This window comes from Bubalus kerabau, chromosome 1 (genome assembly GCF_029407905.1).
Source record: "Bubalus kerabau isolate K-KA32 ecotype Philippines breed swamp buffalo chromosome 1, PCC_UOA_SB_1v2, whole genome shotgun sequence".
NCBI lineage: Eukaryota > Metazoa > Chordata > Mammalia > Artiodactyla > Bovidae > Bubalus > Bubalus kerabau.
Genome location: NC_073624.1, coordinates 169,992,509 through 170,002,418, shown reverse-complemented (window position 1 = coordinate 170,002,418; position 9,910 = coordinate 169,992,509). Strand labels below are relative to the sequence as shown.

The 9,910-nt window shown below is 39.9% G+C and overlaps 1 non-coding gene across 1 annotated transcript; it reads left to right on the top strand.

The window, feature by feature from the left end:
• The first annotated feature begins 8,127 nt into the window (after nt 1–8,127).
• Nucleotides 8,128–8,246, top strand: LOC129642395 (5S ribosomal RNA). The gene has a single exon (XR_008709693.1). It is a non-coding gene; the product is annotated as a 5S ribosomal RNA (ribosomal RNA).
• Nucleotides 8,247–9,910: the final 1,664 nt, after the last annotated feature.

Sequence of the window (9,910 nt, the reverse complement as noted above, 5' to 3'; positions counted from 1 at the left end):
GTTATGGTATCAGGGTGGTTGTGGCCTTGTAAAATGAGTTTGGAAGTTTTCCTTCCCCTCCAATTTCACAAGGATAGGTATTAACTCTTCTCTAAATGTTTGATAAAATTCACCTGTGAAGCCATCTGGTCCTGGATTTTGTCTGTTGGGAGGTTTTTAATTACATTTAAAATTTCAGTGCTTGTGATTTGTCAGTTCATATGCTTTATTTCATCTTGGTTCAGTCTAGGGAGACTGTACTTTTCTAATAATTTGTCCATTTCTTCCAGGTTGTCCAAATTTTATTGTCATACAGTTGCTAATAGTAGTCTCTTATGATCCTTGGTTTTGGATTGATGCTTTTAAACTGTGATGTTGGAGAAGACTCTTGAGAGTTTCTTGGACTGCAAGGAGATCAAACCAGTCAATCCTGAAGGAAGTCAATCCTGAATATTCATTGGAAGGACTGATGCTGAAGCTGAAACTGTAATACTTTGGCCACCTGATGCAAAGAACTGACTCATTGGAAAAGACCCTGATGCTGGGAAAGATTGAAGACAGGAGGAGAAGGGAGAGAGAGAGGATGTGATGGTTGGATGGCATCACCGACTTGATGGACTTGAGTTAGAGCAAGCTTTGGGAGTTGGTGATGGACAGAGAAGTCTGGCATGCTGTAGTCCATGGGGTTGCAAAAAGTCAGACATGACTGAGTGAGTGAATTGATCCTTGGTATTTTCATGTAGTCAGTAACTTCTCCTTTTTGATTTCTAATTTTATTGATTTGAGTCTTCTCCATTTTTTCCCCTTGATGATTCTGGCTTAAGATTTATCAATTTTGTTTAAAATTTCAAAGATGCAGCTTTTAGTTTCATTGATGTTTGCAACTGTTTTCTTTGTCCCTATTTCATTTATTTATGCTCTGATATTTATGATTTCTTTCCTTTTTACTAACTCTGGGTTTTGTTTGTTTTTCTATCTCTAATTGTTAAAACAATTAGATGTAAACAAAAAACCACATAAAACAATTTAGGTGTAAGGTTAGGCCGTTTACTTGAGACTTTTTTTTGTTTCTTGAGGAAAGATTAAGTATTGCTACAAACTTCACTCAGAATTGCTTTGCTGCATCCCAGAGTTTTCAGATCATTGTGCTTTCATTTTTCTCTAGATATTTTTTGATTTCCTCTTTATCTTTTTCAGTGATCCATTGGTTGTTTAGTTGTGCAGCCTCTACATGTTTTTTTTTTTTTTAATTTTTTATAGTTTTTCTTCTTGTGGTTTATTTCTAAACTAATAATGTTGTCATTGGAGAAGATGCTTGATATGATTTCAGTTTTCTTAAATTTACCAACGCTCATCTTGTGGCCCAGCAGGTGGTCGGTCCTGGAGAATGTATAGTGTGCTACTTTTTGATGGAATCCTCAGTTATGTCAAACTGATCTAAAGTGTAATTCAAGGCCTGTGTTTCCATATTAATTTTCTGTCTGGATGATCTGTCCATTGATGAAAGTTGGGTGTTAAAGTTCCCCACTATTATTGTGTTACTCTTGACTTCTCCCTTTATGGTTATTAGAATTTGCTTACATATTGAGGTACTCCTATGTTGGTTGTGTATATATTTGCTATATCTTCTTCTTGAATTGAACTCTTGATCATTATGTAGTGTCCTTGTCTCATAACAGTCTAAGTTTTAAAATCTATTTTGTCAGATATGAATATCACTACTCAAGCTTTCTTTTAATTTCTATTTGTATGGAATACTTTCCCCCATCCCCTTACTTTCAATCTGTAAGTGTCCCTAGGTCTGAGGTGAGTCTCTTATAGACAGTGTATGTATGTGTGTGTGTGTATATATAAGATTTTATATATAAAATCATGCTTTTTTATCCACCCAGCCAGTTTATGTCTTTTGGTTGGTGAACTTAATCCATTTATATTTAAGGTAATTATTGATATATATGATCCTATTGGGCTTCACATGTGGCTCCCTGGTAAAAAAAAAAAAAAAAAAGTTGCCTGACAAGCAGGAGATGTGGATTCAATCCCTGGGTCAGGAAGAGTCTCTGGAGAAGGAAATGGCAATCTACTCCAGTATTCTTGCCTGGGAAGTCCCTTGGGGAGAGGAGCCTGGTGGGCTACAGGGTTGCAAAATAATCAGACACGACTTAGTGACTAAATAGCAACAACAGTAATCCTATTACCATTTTCTTAATTGTTTTGGATTTATTTTTTGTAGATCTTTCCTTCTCTGTGTTTCCTGCCTAGAGATGTTCTTTTAGCATTTGTTGCAAAACTAGTTTGGTGATGCTGAATTCTCTTAACTTTTGCTTGTTTGTAAAACTTTTGATTTCTCTGTCAGATTTGAACAAGAGTCTTGCTAGTTAGAATATTCTCGGATATAGGTTTTTCCTTTTCATTACTTCAAATGTATCATGCCATTCCCTTCTGACTTCTACAGTTTCTGTTGAGAAATAAGTTGATAACCTTATGGGTGTTCCCTTGTATGTTATTTGTTGTTTTCCCCTTGTTGCTTTCAATATTTTATCTTTGTCTTCAATTTTAATCACTTTGACTACTATGTGTCTGGGTGTGTTTCTCTATGGTTTTATCCTGTCTGAGACTCTCTGTGCTTCCTGGACTTGGTCGACTATTTCTTTCCCATATTACAGATGTTTTCAGCTATTATCTCTTCAAATATTTTCTTGGGTCCTTTCTCTCCCTTTTCTCCTTCTGGGACCCCTATAATGTGAATATTGCTGTGTTTAATGTTGCCTTAGAGGTCTCTTAGGCTGTCTTCGTTTCTTTTCTTTTTTAAAAAATTCTGTTTTGTGGCAGTGATTTTCATCATTCTGTCTTCCAACTCATTTATTTGCTCTGTCTCAGTCATTCTGCTGTTTATTCCTTCTGGTGTATTGTTCATCTCTGTTTTGTAGTTCTTCTAGGTTATTGGCAAACATTTCTTTCACCTTCTCCATTATTTTTGCAACATCCTGGATCATTTTCATTATCATTATTCTGGATCTTTTCCTGGAATGCCGCCTAGCTCCATTTTATTTAGCTGTTTTTTTTTTTTTTTTTTTTTTTTTGTGGGGGGTGGATTTTTACATTGTTCCTCCCTCTGGGACATAATCCTTTTTATTTTGATTAGCTTTCTATGATTGTGGGTTTTGTTCTGAAGTCTGTGGGATTCTGGTTTTTCTTGCTTCTTCTTCTTTTTTTTTTAATTTAAAAAATTTTTTTTAAATTTTATTTTATTTTTAAACTTTACATAATTGTATTAGTTTTGCCAAATATCAAAATGAATCCGCCACAGGTATACATGTGTTCCCCACCCTGAACCCTCCTCCCTCCTCCCTCCCCATACCATCCCTCTGGGTCGTCCCAGTGCACTAGCCCCAAGCATCCAGTATCGTGCATCGAACCTGGACTGGCGACTCGTTTCATACATGGTATTTTACATGTTTCAATGCCATTCTCCCAAATCTTCCCACCCTCTCCCTCTCCCACAGAGTCCATAAGACTGTTCTATACATCAGTGTCTCTTTTGCTGTCTCGTACACAGGGTTATTGTTACCATCTTTCTAAATTCCATATATATGCATTAGTATACTGTATTGGCGTTTTTCTTTCTGGCTTACTTCACTCTGTATAATAGGCTCCAGTTTCATCCACCTCATTAGAACTGATTCAAATGTATTCTTTTTAATGGCTGAGTAATACTCCGTTGTGTATATGTACCACAGTTTTCTTATCCATTCATCTGCTGATGGGCATCTAGGTTGCTTCCATGTCCTGGCTATTATAAACAGTGCTGCGATGAACATTGGGGTACACGTGTCTCTTTCCCTTCTGGTTTCCTCAGTGTGTATGCCCAGCAGTGGGGTTGCTGGATCATAAGGTGGTTCTATTTCCAGTTTTTTAAGGAATCTCCACACTGTTCTCCATAGTGGCTGTACTAGTTTGCATTCCCACCAACAGTGTAAGAGGGTTCCCTTTTCTCCACACCCTCTCCAGCATTTATTACTTGTAGACTTTTGGATCACAGCCATTCTGACTGGTGTGAAATGGTACCTCATAGTGGTTTTGATTTGCATTTCTCTGATAATGAGTGATGTTGAGCATCTTTTCATGTGTTTGTTAGAACTAATCAATGACTATAGTAAAGTTGCAGGATATAAAATCAACACCCAGAAATCCCTTGCATTCCTATACACTAATAATGAGAAAACAGAAAGAGAAATTAAGGAAACAATTCCATTCACCATTGCAACGGAAAGAATAAAATACTTAGGAATATATCTACTAAAGAAACTAAAGACCTATATATAGAAAACTATAAAACACTGGTGAAAGAAATCAAAGAGGACACTAATAGATGGAGAAATATACCATGTTCATGGATTGGAAGAATCAATATAGTGAAAATGAGTATACTACCCAAAGCAATTTATAGATTCAATGCAATCCCTATCAAGCTACCAACAGTATTCTTCACAGAGCTAGAACAAATAATTTCACAATTTGTATGGAAATACAAAAAACCTTGAATAGCCAAAGCGATCTTGAGAAAGAAGAATGGAACTGGAGAAATCAACCTACCTGACTTCAGGCTCTACTACAAAGCCACAGTTATCAAGACAGTATGGTACTGGCACAAAGACAGAAATATAGATCAATGGAACAAAATAGAAAGCCCAGAGATAAATCCACGCACATATGGACACCTTATCTTGGACAAAGGAGGCAAGAATATACAATGGATTAAAGACAATCTCTTTAACAAGTGGTGCTGGGAAATCTGGTCAACCACTTGTAAAAGAATGAAACTAGACCACTTTCTAACACCATACACAAAAATAAACTCAAAATGGATTAAAGATCTAAACGTAAGACCAGAAACTATAAAACTCCTAGAGGAGAACATAGGCAAAACACTCTCTGACATACATCACAGCAGGATCCTCTATGACCCACCTCCCAGAATATTGGAAATAAAAGCAAAAATAAACAAATGGGACCTAATTAACCTTAAAAGCTTCTGCACATCAAAGGAAACTATTAGCAAGGTGAAAAGACAGCCTTCAGAATGGGAGAAAATAATAGCAAATGAAGCAACTGACAAACAACTAATCTCGAGAATATACAAGCAACTCCTCCAGCTCAACTCCAGAAAAATAAATGACCCAATCAAAAAATGGGCCAAAGAATTAAATAGACATTTCTCCAAAGAAGACATACAGATGGCTCTTGCTTCTTCTGTCTGCCCTCTGGTGGATGAAGCTAAGAGGCTTATGTAAGCTTCCTGATGGGAGGGACGGGCTGTGGAGAAAACTGGGTATTGCCCTCAGTTCAGTTCAGTTCAGTTGCTCAGATGTGTCCGACTCTTTGGACCCCATGAATTGCGGCACACCAGGTCTCCCTGTCCATCACCAACTCCTGGAGTTCACTCAAACTCATGTCCATTGAGTCAGTGATGCCATCCAGCCATCTCATCCTCTGTCGTCCCCTTCTCCTCCTGCCTCCAATCCCTCCCAGAATCAGAGTCTTTCCCAATGAGTCAACTCTTCGCATGAGGTGGCCAAAGTACTGGAGTTTCAGCTTTAGCATCATTCCTTCCAAAGAACACCCAGGACTGATCTCCTTCAGAATGGACTGGTTGGATCTCCTTGCAGTCCAAGGGACTCTCAAGAGTCTTCTCCAACACCACACTTCAAAAGCATCAATTCTTCGGCGCCCAGCTTTCTTCACAGTCCAACTTTCACATCCATACATGACTGCTGGAAAAACCGTAGCCTTGACTAGACGGACTTTTGTTGGCAAAGTAATGTCTCTGCTTTTGAATATGCTATCTAGGTTGGTCATAACTTTCCTTCCAAGGAGTAGGCATCTTTTCATTTCATGGCTGCAGTCACCATCTGCAGTGACTTTGGAGCCCCCAAAATAAAGTCTGACACTGTATCCACTGTTTCCCCATCTATTTGCCATGAAGTGATGGGACCAGATGCCATGATCTTCGTTTTCTGAATGTTGAGCTTTAAGCCAACTTTTTCACTCTCCTCTTTCACTTTCATCCAGAGGCTTTTTAGTTCCTCTTCACTTTCTGCCATAAGGGTGGTGTCCTCTGCATCTGAGGTTATTGATATTTCTCCTGGCAATCTTGATTCCAGCTTGTGCTTCTTCCAGCCCAGCATTTCTCATGATGTACTCTGCATATAAGTTAAATAAGCAGGGTGACAATATACAGCCTTGAGGTACTCCTTTTCCTATTTGGAAGCAGTCTGTTGTTCCATGTCCAGTTCTAACTGCTGCTTCCTGACCTGCATATAGGTTTCTCAAGAGGCAGGTCAGGTGGTCTGGTATTCCCATCTATTTCAGAGTTTTCCACAGTATATTGTGATGCACACAGTCAAAGACTTTGGCAGTCAATAAAGCAGAAATAGATGTTTTTTTCTGGAACTCTCTTGCTTTTCTGATGATCCAGTGGATGTTGGGAATTTGATCTCTGGTTCCTCTGCCTTTTCTAACACCAGCTTGAACATCTGGAAGTTCATGGTTCACGTATTGCTGAAGTCTGGCTTGGAGAATTTTAAGCATTACTTTACTAGCATGTGAGATGAGTGCAATTGTGTGGTAGATTGAGCATTCTTTGGCATTGCCTTTCTTTGGGATTGGAATGAAAACTGACCTTTTCCAGTCCTGTGGCCACTGCTGAGTTTTCCAAATTTGCTGGCATATTGAGTGCAGCACTTTCACAGCATCATCTTTCAAGATTTGAAATAGCTCCACTGGAATTCCATCACCTCCACTGGCTTTGTTCATAGTGATGCTTTCTAAGGCCCACTTGACTTCACATTCCAGGATGTCTGGCTCTAGGTCAGTGATCACACCATCGTGATTATCTTGGTGGTGAAGATCTTTTTTGTACAGTTCTTCTGTGTATTCTCGCCACCTCTTCTTAACATCTTCTGCTTCTGTTAGGTCCCTACCATTCTGTCCTTTATCGAGCCCATCTTTGCATGAAATGTTCCCTTGGTATCTCTAATTTTCTTGAAGAGATCTCTAGTGTTTCCCATTCTGTTATTCTCCAATTTTACTCAGTAAAACTTTAATTTGATTATCTGCTGATGGGTGGGGCTGTACTCCCTCCCTGTTAGTTGTTTGGCTCATGCCAGTGGTTACCTCCCAGGAGTGCTGCTGCCAGTGTCCTCCTGCAAGTCACTGCTGACCCATGCCTCCACAGGAGACCCTCTAACACTGTCAGGGAGGTATTTTTCAGTCTCCTGAAGCATCACTGCTTCTTTCCTCTGAGTCCTGTTGTGGACAAGGTTTTGTTTATACTCTCCAAGAGTGGAATCTCTGTTTTCCCCAGTCCTGTGGAAGTCATGCAATCAAATCTCACTGGCCTTGAAGGTAAGTCAGACTCTCTGGGAATTTCTAGTTTCTTTGCTGGATCCCCAGGCTGGGAAGCCTTACTTGAACCTTCACAACAGAAACATGTGCACCTTCACAACAGTGAGAGAACCTCTTTGGTTTATTTTTCTCCAGTTTGTGGGCCACCTTCCCAGTGGGTGTGTGATTTGATTGTATCATGATTGTGCCCTTCTACAGTCTTGTTGAAGCTTCTTTTTTTCCTTGGACACGGAATATCTTTTTTCTGGTAGGTTCCAGCACCCTCCTGTCAATGACTGTTCAACAGCTAGTTGTGATTTTGGTGGCCTCACAGGAGATGAGTGCACATCCTTCTACTCTGTAATCTTGAATCAATCTCTTTTTGTGGTTTTGATTGGTATTTCGCTCATGGTTAGTGATGTTCAACCTCTTTTCTTGTACTTATGGCCATTTGTACATATTTGGAGAAATGTCTATTCAAGTCCTTTGCCCATTTTTAAAAATTGAGGTTTTTTTTCTTCTTCCCTTTTACCCTTTTTTTCTGATATGTTTCTTTGGCAGAGAAGAAACAAACTCTGACTCCATGTTGGAAACCGTTTTTATTGCTTTTCATTACCTTTGTTATTATAATCATACATAATTGCCTGCCTCAGAGGACCCTGACCTGTTACCTGAACTTAAACTAAAGTGCCTTTGTTCAGCTCACAGAGAGATAATCTGACCTTGCCCACCTGTGAATAGAATACATTAACACACCCCAAAGTCTATGGCCATACCAGTGTGAACACACCCGATCTCGTCTGATCTCGGAAGCTAAGCAAGGTCGGGTCTGGTTAGTACTTGGATGGGAGACCGCCTGGGAATACCAGGTGCTGTAGGCTTTTGGGGCTTCCCTAGTGGCTCAGAGGTTAAAGCGTCTGCCTACAATGTGGGAGACCTGGGTTCGATCCCTGGGTTGGGAATATCCCTTGGAGAAGGAAATGGTAACCCACCCCAGTATTCTTGCCTGGAGAATCCCATGGATGTAGAAGCCTGGTAGGCTAGAGTCCATGGGGTCGCAAAGAGTTGGACATGACTGAGCGACTTCACTTCAACTTCCAAAGACTAGAAATGTTTTGCAAGACTGAAGATCCTTTCACTTTACTTCCCCACTGCCTCTCCTTCTCTATTCTGCCTTTTGACTTTGATTCCTCCTTATAGCCTCTCTCCTTGGCCCTGAAAAAGAACGTGGCTTCCAAACCCCAACAAGATGGTTACTTTGAGACATTAGTCTACCATCTTCTCTGTTAGCTGGTCCAAATAAAGTCGTATGCCTTCCCTCAACACCTTGTCCCTTGGATTTATTGGCCTCTTGCGCAGTGAGCAGAGTGAGCTTGCACTCAGTAACATTGTTTTTGAAAATATGTATGTTTGTATTTAGTTGGCTGCACTGGATCTTAGTTGTGGCACACTGGCTCTTCGATTTTCCTTGTGGCATGTGTGTCCTTTTTTTAGTTGTGTATGTGAGATCTTTTATTTGTGATGTGTGGAGTCTTTTGTTGCAGCGTGTGCAATCTTTAGTTACTGCATATGAACTCTTAGTTGTGGCTTGTGGGATCTAGTTTCCTGACAAGGGCTTAGTCCTGGGCCCCTTTTACACTTGGGAGTATGATGTCCTAGTCACTGAGCCAATAGGGAATTCCCCCTAGTGAATTTCCATTCAGTTCAGTTAACTTGCCCAGTCATGTCCAACTCTTTGCGACCCCATAGTCTGCAGCACGCCAGGCTTCCCTGTCCATCACCACCTCAGAGAGCTTGCTCAAACTCATGTCCATCAAGTCGGTGATGCCATCCAAAGATCTCTTCCTCTATTGACCCTTTTTCCTCCTACCTTCAATCTGTCCCAGCATCAGGGTCTTTTCCAATGAGTCAATTCTTTGCATCCAGCGGCCAAATTGTTGGAGTTTCCAGCTTCAGCATCAGTCCTTCCAATCAATATTCAGAATTGATTTCCTTAGGATTAACTGGTTTGATCTCCTTGCAGTCCAAGGGACTCTCAAGAGTCTTCTCCAACACCTCAGTTCAAAAAGCATCAAGTCTTCTGTGCTCAGCTTTATTCACAGTCCAACTCTCACATCTATACATGACCACTGGAAAAACCATAGCCTTGATTAGACGGACCTTTGTTGGCAAAGTAATGTCTCTGCTTTTTAATATGCTATCTAGGTTGGTAGTGCCTGGATAATAGGACTTTTCCTTAAGGAAGCTAACAAAAATCTTAGTGTTCCTTGGTGGATTTGCTATTGGTATCTTAAAAAAACAAAACCAAAAACAAACAACTGAGGTAACATTTGCATATAATAAAATACACAGATTTTAAGTGTATCAATTAAGCATCAATTCTCTGGTGCTCAGCTTTCTTTATTGTCCAGCTCTCACATCCATACATACATGACTATTGGAAAGACCATAGCTTTGACTATATGGACCTTTGTCTGTAAAGTAGTGTCTCTGCTTTTTAATATGCTGTCTAGGTTGGTCATAGCTTTTCTTCCAAGTAGCAAGT